This window comes from Zonotrichia leucophrys, chromosome 9, assembly GCF_028769735.1.
Source record: "Zonotrichia leucophrys gambelii isolate GWCS_2022_RI chromosome 9, RI_Zleu_2.0, whole genome shotgun sequence".
Taxonomy (NCBI): domain Eukaryota; kingdom Metazoa; phylum Chordata; class Aves; order Passeriformes; family Passerellidae; genus Zonotrichia; species Zonotrichia leucophrys.
The window spans coordinates 12,774,230-12,789,789 of NC_088179.1; the positions used below are offsets into that span (position 1 = coordinate 12,774,230).

At 39.3% G+C, this 15,560-nt stretch overlaps 1 long non-coding RNA gene across 7 annotated transcripts in view; it reads right to left on the reverse strand.

Annotated features, from left to right (window-relative positions):
- LOC135451883 (uncharacterized) overlaps positions 1-15,560 on the reverse strand; it is a 158,918-nt gene that overhangs the window by 23,348 nt on the left and 120,010 nt on the right. For 6 of the 7 annotated variants that reach the window (XR_010441455.1, XR_010441454.1, XR_010441457.1 and 3 more), the window contains 5 exons: positions 15,093-15,231; positions 14,446-14,707; positions 9,384-9,490; positions 4,187-4,348; positions 626-2,869 (listed from right to left, as the gene is read on the reverse strand). This is a non-coding gene — a long non-coding RNA (uncharacterized LOC135451883). Of the gene's footprint in view, positions 1-625; positions 2,870-4,186; positions 4,349-9,383; positions 9,491-14,445; positions 14,708-15,092; positions 15,232-15,560 lie in introns of those variants that run through there. The other variant, XR_010441453.1, reaches the window with a different exon arrangement.

Consider the following 15,560-nt stretch of genomic DNA (forward strand, 5'->3'; position numbering starts at 1 on the left):
CTTGGAAAAAATGGGCACCCTTTAAAGACAAACCCTCACACCAGATGTCTGAAGTTTCAAGAGCATTTAATGGTTAGAGATATTTCTACTTTTTTGGCTGCTCAGAAGGGGCTGAGAGGTAGGCAAGATGAAGAGGGAGATCAGAATTTGACCCTCTGTTTCTGTCACTTTAATATTTGGCATTTCTGTGGCCTAAAAAGACTGGGGAAATCATATAAGAACTAATGAAGAGCTATTTACCTCCTAAATCTTCTTCCCTTGAGTAATGAAATAATTACCCTCCCATAATCATGGAAATATTCAACTTGAATCTTAAATTGAGCTGTTGTGAAAAGTGGTAGTGATGTTCCATAGGTGATCACCATGGTAACGTTTGGAAACTGCACTGTCGTCAGCCAAGAATATCACTCTGCTTTTCCCACAGCAGTACAGGAGACTGGAAATGAACTCTTTCAAGATCCCATATTGAGAAGGGAAAGTGAGAATTTGTTTGTCTTACCTGCTAGGATAAGGCACAAACCCATCAAAACCACAAAACAGCCAACCCCCTCCAAAATCCACTCACCAGCACACTGTCCACGCATTGAATTACTTTGCAATGTTATGTTACTGTTTGCTAGTTTTATTTTGTTTATTTTCTGTACATTAAGTCAAGACAGATCCCAATGGAACAACGTGGTAGGACTACAAGGAAAAATCAAAAGATTTTATTTGCATAACTTCAATAATTAGGCATCCTACAAACTATTAGAACCTTTTAACTTGGCTCTTTTACAAATGAGCCCTCTACTTCTGCTTGAATCTTTGATTTTTGATGTAATTTGGCTTTCTACACTGGCAATAGTAGTCACTGAGCCTGAAGACTGTTCACTTCAAGCTACCCAGTCCAAGTACCCCAAGAATGAATCTGGCTCCCTACTCAAGGGGCAGCTCAAGGGAAGATCAGTACTAAGAACATTGCTTTTCTCAACAAAGAGATACAATGAGGCACCATACTTTGAATATTTACCGCTTTCAAAAATGGTCTGAGGTTACAACCTTTCGGATAATGTAAAACACCCAGGGCAGAAGAGCTGGGCAATTTTTGCTACACTTTTGCCAACCAAGGGTTGAAGCTAATGTGCACTACAAATGACTGGAGGCTCTGTATCAAAAAGCCTGTGAAGGAGTTACACATCTCCCAGCTCTAAGATATCATGATTTTCACTTTGATAGTTGTTTTTCTGCATTAATGTTGAGTGGTATGAAAGCATAACCATTCAAAGAGCAGATTAAGTATCTGGGATACTAATTTTCCATTAAGCAGAATAGAGAAATTGAAGTGTCAATGATGCTCGAGTACACACTGCTGTGGAGATGGCAGATAAGATGCCCAAACTGCATTGGCAGTTTACAGCTAGGAATGATTCTATGAGTTTTTGCTAAAATATTAAGTTAATTAAAAACCAAAATCATAAACAAGAACATTTTCAGAAAGAACTTATGTGCCTAGCAAATTATAAGGAAGCAGAGCATTACATTCTTCTGTTAAGGATGGTCTCTCTTCTGAAGAATTAATATACCTGAGGAACATTCACAGTCATTGTTCAGGCAGTGTAAGGAAAGCTGCCTTCCAGGCTGCTGCAATAACACAGCAAGCAGCAGGTGAGGTGAGAACAGTCATAAAGGCAACACACCCAGGCTCTGAAAAGATTCTCAATTTCTCTTGAACTCACAAGTGATCTATGGAGTTCATAGTGGATTTCTAAAGGCCTAACCTTTATCTAGTGGTTACTGAATTAAACTATTCTCTGATAATGATGGGATTCATCTCTCCTTACATTAGCTACCTAAAACCTAGGCAGGCATCTAGTGTAAACTGGCTTTCTTTTAGGCAGTGACAAATGATGATTGAGCATACAAAAGGTAAGATACTTTTTCTTAAACACCTTTCAGCATTCAGAGGGCAGTTGTCATATCTTCACCCTTCTTTTCCATGGAATAGAGTTTTATATCCTAAACTTGCCATCACATCTTCTAAACTCTTAATTACCTAAACAGTTGTTACTGTACATCAATCTCAGTCTTAACCAAAGAGCCTGTTCACACCTGCTCACCCATGATATCAAGCCCAGAATGGTACAAACTGGAGTGCTGCAAACTTCTGCCCCATTGAAATGGGAGCAGAGGCCACAAAGGCTTATTCTGTCAGCTTAGCACAGAGGGAGAAGATGCAGATCCTGCAGAAGGAAGTAGAGCTCAAGATCACTTTGACAGATGTGAAGAGGTGCTGAGGCAGAAACAGCATGTGGTATTCAAAAAAAAAAAAAACCCACCTGCTTTAGCCAAGTACAGATAAGGACAAATCACAGACTTTTTGACTGCTCCAAAGGCACAGATCAGTGCAGTGTTAGACTTTGACCAGCCCTTCTTTCTTCTGTGGGCAGCAGGGGCATCTGGCTCATACAGGAATGCCTACAGCTCACTCTTGGATACTTCAGAAGCTGTAAGGGGCCTCTTATTCCCAGAGAGCCTGGGATAGCCATTTCAACAGATGACACACACATCATAGACTATGGTTGTGTGAAGGAAGCAGCAAATGTCTTCCCTGGAAGAAGTTCTGAGTCAAATGTTCCTTTCACTGACTCCACTGTCCAAGCCATTTAAATGTGCTTGCCAGTCTGTGGTCAGCCATCCTTCTCAGATGCTTTCCCACTTTCCTAAACATAGCACTTTCTAGTATCCAGTCCTGCTGGTCTTCTTCCTGTCACTGGGATCAAATGGATTATCCTCTCATGACCCCTTCCCAGAAGTGTCTGTAACAACCCTGGTTCTGGTCAGGAGACCAGCACCCCAAATGATTTGACCTCCTCAGAGCCTGTCAGTAAAACTGTAGAGACAAGAAACAGATCCTTAAAAAGAAGAGTTTCAGGTCTTTGCCAAAGAATACACAACTTAGGAAAATGGATCCAAAGCACAGAAGAGCATTATCTAAATATATCATTACCTCAGCACAACCACATTATTCCAAATGAAGAAGGATCCAACTCATTCCTGCTTTCCCTGGAAGTCACAGCTTGTTGCGTATCATGCCCCTCCCTCTCTGCCTGTGCTTGACTGTTCAACTGGCTCACAAAGCCTTATTCTCTTTAATGTAAAGTTAGGATTGAGGAAAAAAAAGCCTAGTTCAAGTCAAGATTTTTTTATTTTTAGGTCAGGTAGATGCAAGCCACAAGCATTCACCATTTGGTATCTTCCCCACTGTGTACACCAAAAGCATGAGTGTTATATTTTAGTGTCTTTCCAGCACTGGGTGTTCTATAAATTCCTCACTTTTCCCACTCTTTCTACATAATCACTAAATTTACATTTTTCTAGTATCTAGGTAACTTGTCTGCCCCTCAGAAGTTCCTGCAAATAACTGTTAGAGTAATCTGCAGGATAACTGGAGCTCTGAGCTCTGAGAGTTCACCAACCAGCCCATTAAGCACCAAGAGCAAAGTTCACCTGCCCAGCTGGCATGAAAACATTTTATACACGCTATCAAACCTGTGTCTTCCTTATTCTCTCCTGTTGGTGCTGGTGTTAGGCCACCTTATTGCAGCTGACCTTTATCCTGAAATGCAGCAGAAAAGGCCCTTCCACTGTCCCCTCAGCCAGCTCAGCCACTGTCCCCCTCTCACGAGCAGCTCCTCTGATTTATACGCGTGCAGTTTGCCGTGGTGAGCTGACCCAGTTTCCCCTTTGTGCAATCCTCCTTCTCATGTCTGAAGTATGGGAAGTGCTCTTGATTTAGCCAGCTCAGGCTCCCACTGGATTTCCTGTCCTTGCCCCTTGATGGGATAATTTGCACTGTACCCTTAGTAGGCAGTTCCCTTACCTTCTCTCTTAGACCAAACTCTAACAATCCTGCCTCTGCTGAGCACACAGTAAATGTATTTAGACTAAAGTTATTCCAAATAAAGACATCAAGGATCACAAAAACCAGCTCTGTGCTACTATTTTTCATTTCAGACATTTACTGTACTGTTGGATTAACAGATTTTTCACTTCATCCAGGAGTGGCTAAATTTACCTACATTCTTTCACATCTTCTAAAGAGCAGATTTTCTTCCAAAAATTTTAAAATAATTGATATGGAATTGATGAACAATTCAAATAAATAGTCACTAGTCCTGACCTCCAGTAAAAACATGCAGATACTTACAGGTAAAAGTTGTGCATCTTATTTTTCTTGAGATGCTAGTCTAATGATTCCAGTCTCCCTTTTCTTGGGTATTTTTGCTTTCAACTCATTCAGTCTTTTTACTTGACATCATTCTGGTCAATATTGTAAGCTTTGATAACTGTTCCCAAGTCTTCTATGAACCTGTAGAAATTTTTGCATTGGTACACAAAATACAAAGAGCAAGAAATGTGAAATGCTACAAAACTGGAATATAAGTCAGCCTTTCAGACCTGCATCCACTGTGTTCTGGGGTTTAGGGGTTATTATTGTTTTTGACAATTTCATTCAACTGTTTTTGATGGATTTGCTAAAGTTTGGATTCCCTTCACTTTGAAGTGATATCAAGCTCTTAACTTGAAGAAAAAACAATTTCTTTTTACCAATTACGAAATTGTGTGAATTTTTCAGTACATAATACAATTTAAGAAAAAAAAGTCTTAAACTATTAAATAACTAGTGACTTCTTGAGAAAGGGGGATCAAGATATTATAACCCATACACATTATAGTGAAGGAATAAGAACAGAATGAAACCATCTCAACTTTTCAAAACAATCTAAGCAATTTAGGGAGATCTGTGTCATTGGCCCATGCTCTTGTTGTCTAACCACCTTTGAAAATTCCCTCTCTGTAATTAGTGCTCTCTGTCTCCAACACTACTGAAATAAAAGCATAGCTTGTCTGAAATTGGCCTGCTGTTTATAATGCAAATTAGTAAGCAGCTTTCCTCCATTAAAAAATCCTTAATTTACCATTTTTAGCAAGTTTACATTCTGGACCAGACAAGATAAATCATTCACACAAAATTATACAGAAACCCAGTCAACATATCTTTAGTAAATATGCTTTGAAGTGTTGGAAATAAGAAAGCTGACAATTTTTAATTTTTTTCCCCTTTCAAACTCTCAAGAGAATGATACCTGTATATACCAAGTTTTCCTAAAATACCATTTTCAAAGAGTACACAGGGTAAAAATAATGTAGAATACCTTGATCATAAGTGATTGCTGAAAATGAGCTTTATGCTAACAAAAATATTCAGTACTTCAACTATTCCAGGTTTAAGCCCTGAAATTAGTTCATCCAATGAAATTCTAACATCAAGACAGAGCTAGACAGGAGAAAAAGCTATAGTATGAAAGGCATTTCTTTCTATATAGGGATTGAAAAATGTGGATTATCTTCATAAACCAAGATTTTTCCATAAGAGATGACCTAATAGTAACAATAACTTCTCATTAAACTGTACTTGTAAAAACCCCTGTTATTCTAATTATCTGTGGTCATATACATACATTTAACTTAACACCATCTTCAGATGCATCTAATGTCCTCAGCATGCCACGCCATTTTGCAAATAGGTGGTACATGGGTTTGATGGGCCAATTTGTCCCAAATCTCACATTCTGTGCTGGAAGAGCAGCAGACATAACTGCACCTACTCAGACAGCACCCAGGAATCAACTGTATCTCAAAGTAGCAGCTTATGTACCATTTTCTCACTCTTCTGAAGAGATAACGGAGAGGGAAAATGTAACTCTAACACCAAGACAGTCTGGTGAGCAGAGAGAATGGCACCATCTCTGTCCTGGTTGCCCTTTGCCCCCACAGAGAAAAACAGCAGTCAGTCTCATATGTTCTCCTTGTAATTAACTGAAAATTCAAGGGCAGGATAAAAAAAAGAGGGGGCTCATTTACCACCACTTCTAAGTGAGGCAGCTGAAGGTGCATGTTACATCACACAGTCTATAGTCAAATACAGTGAACAGCAACATACAAGCAGCTCCTAAAATCTCAAGTTATGTACCTATTAAATGTAATCTGAAAATTAGCTTCATGTTAAAGATATGAACTTTCAAAGGCAATCAATAACCTGAGACACCAAATATTATCCACTATGCAGTTTGCCCATATCATAATCTAAAAATCTGTGTTCTTTGCTAACAACATAGGCAATGTGACTTTTCCTATATTTCCTGCTGTGACCAGGACAAGAGGTTTGGAGCTGTTCCTGCTCACGATTCTGACCTGCACTGGTCCAAGGGCTCAGCAGTGACCCCGTGGGAAATGGCACTAAGGGTGGAAGTTATACAGCAGCAGCAGTGCCACATTTCCACACTGTAAATTTGGCAGTCCAGCCTTGGAAACTCCTCTATCCTAAATGTATTCTGTATTTCTGGCCAATAAATACTGCAGAGCTATGCAATGCACTGCAGAGAGGAGGAATAGGGCTTCAGGGGAAGGTGTGCTCCTCACAGAAAACAGGAGGTGTTCCTGTGACCAGAGCAGTCCCTTCTAGCCTTATTTCCAGGCTTTGTGCAGCACTGGGATAAACTGTTCTAGCTTAGAGGTTTTTAGCGTAGCGTCAAAGGAAAATTTTGGAAGGTCACCTGGAGACTAGAGAGCAACATTATTTGTTTACACAATTCATGGCTTTAAAGCAGGATTTTTCTTTCTGATTAATTTCATTGATACAAGAATCTTGTATTATTCCTTCATGAAAGTTAATAAAGAACACCACATGGTACTTGAACTCCTGCCGTTGGCAATACCACAAAACATTAACTGGAACAGCAACAACCCACTTAGCTTATAGCATAGACTGGCAGACATGCTGGACTCACTAAATTTGGTGAAATAATGTGCCTGGGAATGAAAAGCACAGTAAAAAAAGAATAAGGCCTGAAGCAGGGTAATTCAAACTGCAGTGGGAGAGTTGATATCTTGCATGGTTCTAGTGCAGAAAATAGTTGGCAGTGGGATGCTTGCTCGTTATCCATGCATTACACCATCTCTGGATGGCTCAGCTGGACAGGCCAGAAGAGGCAAAAGCTGAAAACAAATTCCTGCCAATTTCTTGCCTCTACTCACTCATTTATTATGGGAAAAACATTCATAGATGCATTGCCTGTTCCAGATCTTCTGGCTCTCATGGCTTTAAAAGTTTGGTGGTTATTCAGATCCACGAGTCTCTCTTCATAAGCAAATCCTGATGTAACTTGTTCGAAGAGACAGATTCTGTAAACTTCATCTAACATCATTCACTCAAGGAACAAGTTTTGAAATGAACAGGAGAAATTCCTAAAGCATTCTACTTCATGGTTTCAGTGTAATCCAGCCCTGGATTATTAGAGGCAATGCTTCATGTTACACCACTTTCATACAGTTTAACCACCTGCCTTGCAGGGGTCAGACATCACTATTTCTATGCAGACATAATTAAATTTTTACTGAAAAAGGTAATGCATCATGAATTTGTATGCAAATTCTGAGGAAAAAAATTATTAAGTATAAATCAGTCTTTTGAGGTCTAATTATATTAATCTGCTGTTTTAAAAATATTTTAAATTAAAAAAGCACAAAGAAAAAAAAATCCAGAGAATTTCTTTGCATGTCCAGTTATGAGGAAAATAATATTTAGAAAGTAAATTATTGTCTACAAAATAGTTTTGTTTGGAGATGATTTTTTAAAAATAAGCTTGTCAAGCTTGAATATCATTCTTGTTAATCCATGCCCTGTTAATAAGCAGAAAAATCCTTCTTCTTGAGTTTACTTGTCAGTTGAAATCTTCATGGACTGATGGCTAATATAAAACTAGATAAGGATGACAGATTCTTTAAAGAAAGAATAGCTTTTCAAAATTTTTTCTGATCTTTTTTTGATTTATGGTTGTAAATTTTGATTGACTGCTTGACTGAGAACTGTCCTGGTTAAGACCTATTTGATATTCTCAATCTTTTCTTCCTGAGGTCCCCAGAAAATAAAGTGGTGTCTTCTGCTGTTCTTTTACCAATCCTCACAGCTCTGTGTCTCTCTATGGCATGAAAGACTCCAGATCTGAAGATAATCAAGACCACATGACTGCAGAGGGAGCCAATTGTGTGCAGCTCCAGGATCCAACACTGTAAGGTTAATGCCTCGTTGTTGAAAGCGTATAATCATTTTGAAGTACCTTCTTTGTTTTGTGGTTTTGTTGTGGTTTTTTGTTTTGGGTTTTTTTTGTTTTGTTTTGTTGGGGTTTTTTTAAAGAATGACAAAAAAAAAAAAAAAAAACAAAACCAGAGCCTATTTTTATGTGCCTGGGAGTAGCTATCTGAGCTTCAGGCAATACAAACGCTGCTATTACTGGGGAGTAAAAGCTCTGCATAATTAACAAACATCATCAGCCTTACAGTTCCTGTAGAATGTAGTAAGTTCCTTGCCTGAAGGCTGCTCTCAGCCTAGTAAGTCTGTTTACCCTGTCCAAGATTAGATTAGTTTAATTATTATGAAAAAGACTGCTAAGATCTTACAGCCTAATTATGCAAATGTTTCTAAATGTTCACAAAAGTAATTTATTTATTTGGAGATAAATGAATCTGTTTTGTCATAAACCAGATTGCAGTCCTGGCAATGTACAAGCAGGGTTATGTGCCCTTAGGCATATCCTTCACCAGAAATATCAGTGGGACCCCTGGATTACAACATTTATAAATACATAAATGTTTTTTAGCAGGTTTTTATTGTTTTTATAAATTATAGTAATCCCAGAAAGAACTATCACAGGTTTAATACTCACCAACCTTGTTATGAAAACAGGGTTTCTCAGCAGAAGCATTTAAAAGATGCTAACAGCTAAAACATTCCTGGTAGACCTATTAAGATGCACCTGTTTTATTATGCTTTGGAACTGATATCTTCAAAAGAGTTCTCGCCTCCTAGCACAGACTCTTGCTGCTAACATAACCTGCATCAATACAGTACTATTATTCTAAATAAGGTGGTAGTGCACTTCTCAAGGCATACAGTGCTAACCTTAACTGGAAACAATCCCTTTTACATTAGGAATTCTCTAAGTTTCCTCATAAAGCTCATTACAGGTTAGAGATTTAATTCTTCATCTATTTGTAATTACATGACAACGCATGAAATAGATGCAGAAGAACTGTTCTATATTTAGCTACTGCTCCAGTTTCATTGCTATTATCATGGAGATAACACCTAGGCAGCTCACTGCTGCCTTCTCTGAACTCCTGTGAATTCGAGGCAGACTATTAAAATTTTGGACTGTTAGACACTTAAAATCTGATCTTGACCACAAATACAACTGAAAAACTGAATGTCCTGCACAGCTGTGTGAAATGAAGTGGGACATAAGCCCAGAAGAAGACTGGCCTTCACAGAGATCAAATCTCACCTTAATGAGACAACGCATCTGTAGACTGGGGCTATTTTGTGCACGTCAGAGCACACATCCCTGATTCCCACAGGCATCAGCTTCAGAGGGAACTGAGCTACAGGCACCTTTAAAACAACAAACACAAAAGGTTTAGCTGGATATTAGCAGCAAAGCAGACGAAGTGCAATTCATATATTTATCAAACTCAGATATTTTGAGCTAAGTCCCTTTACACTGTACATCAAATTGATGCAGTGATGCCTTTCTGCCATCGATGTTTATTTTCTACTGGAGACAATGGCGTGACATTTTACTGGAAACATATTGCAGTAAAATCAATGCAGAGTGACTTCTTGATTTGTTTATAAATTAACCATTGGTTAAATAAGCAAGGCAATAGCTCTATATGGGAATTATACCCACAGTTCTCCTGTGTATTAAACGGAGGATGTGAGCGATTATTTTAACTGGCTGCTATGACATCACCATTATCATGGATATTCAAGACATTAGAAGCTGTGTGCTGTCAGTTAAATGATCACATCTCAAGTGCACCTGTGTTATAATTATTCATTTGGAGCAGGATCATTAACATATTCCTTAAGTCATTTACAGGCAATTTGACTCTACAGTAATGATTTTTTCCCTCTTTGTAACAAATTAATGAGATATATATAAATACGCAAGTACAAATGAAATTCACACAATTCATACCATAATTAGCGTGTACCAAAGGTCTGAAAATTGTCTAACTTGTTTTTTTTTTCCCTGTGGTAGGCAGCTATTCAGCACCATATATGATTCTTTCAGAAGAAAGACCCCTGTCAATATATTTTAACAGTCACAACAAGGTTAGCAGTCATGTTAGCTGTTAGCACTTAGCAAGCAATAGCTGTAGTCCAGGCTCAAGAATTTAAATTGTGAAAGTAGAAGAGGAAATAAGATGGATATTTATTAAATCTATCTATTGATCTACATTAATAAGTTACATATTCAGTATCACCAATGTAAGTAACTTGCTCCAGTTTCAAAAACATTCAGTTGTTTCTGGCTAGACAACTTTGAGAATCCAGGAGCTGATTGATAAGTGTGTACGAGTGCAGTGAAGCATGACCACACATCTGCCTAACAGCTTAATTATTGATACCTCATTTTAGGATTTTTCCCCATGTCCATGCTGACATAATTTCCCTAAAATGGTAAAATCTGGGCAGGTGTACCCTATCTCTGGACTCCATTTGTTGCACTAGCAATGTGGCAGTGAGCGCAAGCTTCTCCACTGGGAGAAGAGACACTGTGAAGTGGCAGCTTTTCTTCTAACTCATTCCCCTGAAAATGTGTGTAAAACTCCTGCTATTTGGGGAATTTCTTCTCTTACACAGGTGTTCTTTAGAAGTGATTTGGGGACAGAATGTGGAGGAAAAGTGTTCCCAGCTTCTCTTCAGTTTTACAAGAGTGGATCCTGAGGGACTCAGAAATCTCCAGATATATCCACAGCAATGACATCACCTCTGCCTTGGCTCAGCAACCTCTCTTGGACAAATGTGTAGAAGGAAATAGATGATTCATAGGAAACATCCGTCTGTGTGCATAGGGAACTCTGAGGCAGTAATCTATAACTCAAAGCATGGGACACTGGATGACGTACATGATCCTCTATGGCAACAGAGCCAAAAGGATCCTAGATTTATCTGCAATCAATTTTGTGCTAGACTTCCATTTGGAAATCTTGACCTTAGAAAGGTAATTGGAATTTTCTATTCACTTCTTCCACAGTCAGGATATCAGATGGAAGTGGTGAACCAATGGCACATGAGAAACTTAGTAATATGATGCCAAAATCTCTGAGATTTTATGATCTATTTCCCTAATTATCCTGAGAAAATTACAGCACCCTTTATGGAATAAGAGCATTATAAAAATAATAGATTTCTCTGTGGTTATCAAATCTCAGGTTACAATGAGATGATTTGACAGGTGAATAAAAAAGTATCAACTGATACTATGCCGTCAGTAGATGAAGGCACTACCATTATTGCAAATATTACAGAAAAAGGAAGAATTTTAACTACAAAATGCCATACCAGTCATAAAATCAAAGCACAGAGACACTAGGATTAAAAAAAAAAAGTGGATGAAGCCTCAGTATTTTTTCAGGATATAAATAACTCAGATAATCTTACAATAAAACAGTACCCACTGTGTTGATGTGTCATTCCCAAGTATCAGTTAGAAACAGAAATTCAGAAAGAATGCTTAGACCCTTGAACAACACACTCTATCAGAGTCATTTACTGTTTTTAATATACAACTGAAATGCTACAGAAAACAGAATGTTTGATTATAATATGTTTTGTGTTACTGAAAGGCACTTCCTCCCAACAGTGTGTTCCACACCATTGAAAACTCAGCCTTTGCCCTGCCCATTCTCGTGGCACAGCTCATGTCCCATCACTTAGCCTGGTGGCTCTGCTCCACAGCCCTTTCTCAGGATCTGGTGTTTAATGTGGCATCAGCAATGGACTGGGGTTTTACCTCTCCCAGAATAAAATCTGACAACTCACTCCTTCCCATCACAGTTAGTGTTTCCCTACCTGAGCAAGCTCAGATGGGATCTCACAGGATTTATCCTGCACTGCACCATGACAGCAGACATTTAAAGCGGTTCACAAAAGAAAGAATTTGCTATTCTTTCACCCAGTGATGGAAAGAATCAATGTCATGGTGGAAAGCCAGAGTTCCATATATACACTCTACATACATATATCCTATCCAGCTTGGAACAGCAAGCCCTATCCCTAAAACTTCTTGGCACCCTGATTCTTCTCAGGGTCTGCATCACGCTTTTCTTCCGTATCACATCTCTCTAAAACCCCTCTCTCTCTTCAGGACAGAAGAATAGAAATTCTCCCTGGCCATCAAGTGAGCCCTGAAAAAGTAAGCCATCCTACTCCAGACTGTTACTGTGACAATTTAAATCTCTGCATCTGACGTTATCTCACTGTGCCAGCACTTTCCTTTTCCCTCTTCCAGCTTTAAAGACCATTTTAAAGGCTTCCTTGACATAAAGCTGCATTCACTCAGGCAGCAATGTACGAGTTTGAAGAAACCCACAATACACATCAGAATAATGCAGAGCACTCATCATGACTCATTCTTACTTTCCCTGTATTCAGTGAAAGCAGTTTTATATTTGTGAACTGCATGATACCACTGAACAGTACCTGAGTGCCTTCCCTGGGTGACAAAACTTGCCACTGCCAATTTGTTGGACTTTGTTCAGAGCAGAGCAGGATCCATCCCGCTCCTTTCCCTTGGCCCACCCAGCATCAGTTCCCCACCCTCAGCCTCCAGGCAGTGAGCACCTCCTGAGTGCTCCTTCCAACATCCCTGGGCCCCCTCAGCCACAGCCCCTGGCTCAACACAGCATCACAGACCTGCTGTCCCTTTTCAGATGTTTGGAGGGGCAGGGTTGGACCCTATTTGCTCGGAATTGCTCTGTTGTTCACGTGCAGGGAGACAAAGACTGCTTTCCCCTCCATTTTTGCTATAGTTCTCCTTGAATCACCTACTAGTGCATCAACTGAAAATATATGCACAGTAAACCAGTTATCTTTAAGACATTAACATTTACCAGCTGTTCAGGTACCTTGACATCTGACAAAAACTAAAGAAATATTATGGCATCTGTATATCACACAGGCAAATAACCAAACTTAAATCGTTACATCATTTTTCACCTCTTACTATTACAGTAAAAAATAAAAAATAAAAAGGCAAAAGCAGGCTACACAGTACTTCACACTTAGAATAGATGTATTTCATCTTACTGAGGCTTCCTGTATCATTCATTACTCATCTATCCAGAAATAACATGTTTAGCTTATGAGAACAATAGCCTGTAAATTTTGGAATCTGAAATATTCATGAGAAACAGGTAATGACATTTACAGCTTAACACACACACACACACACACTCTGAGTTTCTAATGAAAGATCATAAAAAGTCAGAGTGCAATGTAGCATTATCCTTTGTTTTCAACTGTTTTGAAAGACAGTCTATGTATGAAAGCAGCTGGGAGAGTTGGGATATTTTCAGTTACAGCAGTCATTGTCTGGGAGAGGATCTGTGCCCAAAGAACAGGGTTCTTTAGCATTGCTGAGCCATAGCCCATCAAGTGGAAGGGAATGCTGCTTCCCTTTTCCAATGATACTAAATTGGGAGGAGCTGGCGATTCCTTTACAGGCAGAGTAGCGCTGCAGGGAGACCTTGACAATTTAGAGGGCTGGACAACCACCAGTTGTATGAAGAGCTGAATTCTGCACCTGGGATGGGACAACCCTGGGTGTAGGGACAGACTGGGGAATGAGAGGCTGGAGAGCAGAGCCACAGAAAGGGACCTGGGGGTCCTGGTTGATGGAAAATTGAATGTCAGTCAGCAGTGCCCTGGCAGCCAGGAGAGCCAACCCTGTCCTGGGGTGCCTCAGGCACAGCATGGCGAGCTGGGCAAGGGAGGGGAATTCCCTTCAATTCATTCTATCAATCTCTTCAATTCATTCTATCAATTCATTCTATCAATCCCTTCAATTCAATCCATTCCTAAACCTTGAGTGTGACACATCATAGAGATACATCCTCCATATATCATTGACTTTGAATTGAGTATTGAAATACTTAAATACAACAAGGACTGCTGATGGGGAAAAGCAAAACAGATGAAAATCCCAAACACTGTACTCATTTCCTTAAAAAAATAAAGGTATGCTGTGATTCTGGATGCAACAAAACAAAATCTCTATACATAAATTTATTATTGATCTATGAAAAGATCATATGAGACTGAATTAATTTTGATCTCCCCTATTTCATATCTCACAAATCTTTTGCAAATTTAAGGCAGGGTTAAAAAGCGACATCTTTAAAGAATTTAGACCAAAGCTAATTTTCCCATTGATAAAGAAATCAAGCATTTTAAAGGACCAACACTTCTGATTAACTGGAAATGTGATACCCTCAGAGCACCTGTTGACTACAGCATTTAAGGTACCAGGCAGTCTTGTGCTAATCGCTGACCCTTACCTCATACAGGGGTTGAAAAGTGCAGCTCATCCCCTTAACTCAGGAGGGGAAGCTGGAACATCAGGCACCACTTTCATTTCCACTTTATCAAGAGCTCAGACCTTCCTAGACCCATATCATCTGCTCTTATCAGAAAGATGCCCTCTGCTCTCTTTCTTCTGCTTGAAGTGGGAGCCCCTCTCTGCTACACAAAGGATCTTGTCTCTGCTTTCACATGGTTTGCAGCTTCATTACCAGCATTTTGCACATCTCAGGCTGGAACCTGTAGATGAGAACAGCTTTTTAATGTTTTCTGTAGTCTGTAAGAATTGTGCAATTATTCAACTGAAAGCAGTAAGCATGAAGGGAAAAATATTATTTTCAACTCTACTTTCACTGCACATTTCCAAGATGAGGCAGCGAGGCTTCATTTGCAGTCTGTTACAAAGCAAATCAAGATATATATTTAATATCTAAATTGTGCTCAGAAGCAATATGGAAAGAAGAGAAGAAACTGCTGATTATGTAGTTCAAGATGGGGCGAAAAACATGCTGTTCACACATATCAAGTGCCAGCAGGCAAATGTTGGAATAGTATCATTCCCTGCTCACTTAACTTGCTTTGTGCAGAAACTGACACATCTGTACAAATATTATAGGACACTCACTTGTAATTGAGGTCTCTCATTGCAAAAATAAGGTCTCCAGAATTAGCTTCTGAAGTGCCTGGCACTCAAACTGCACGATAGTGAAGTGATCTTCCACAAGATGGCTCTGTCTCTCTCTGTTCCTATTACTCACTCAAACCTATGGAGAGGGAACATAAATAATATTCAGGACAAAGAGAGATTACAGTTTGGAGGAGTAAGAGTGCCTCCACATGGGAACAGGGATGCTTCACTGAATTAGGGCAGCCTATGTGACAGTGGAGAACAATGCATCATCCATTTTCTGCTGACTGTAAAGGGGTGTCACAGGATGTTTTGAAATTATGTTTTTTGAAAGGCAGGTGCTTCCCCGCCTGCAAGCCAGGCTGGTGGCCTCCAATGAAGTTTCATTTTGTCAGCCACATTCCTAAGGGGCAGTGCCTAAATTAACACACACTACTTTTCAGGGCTAACAGAAATGCTCAGCTT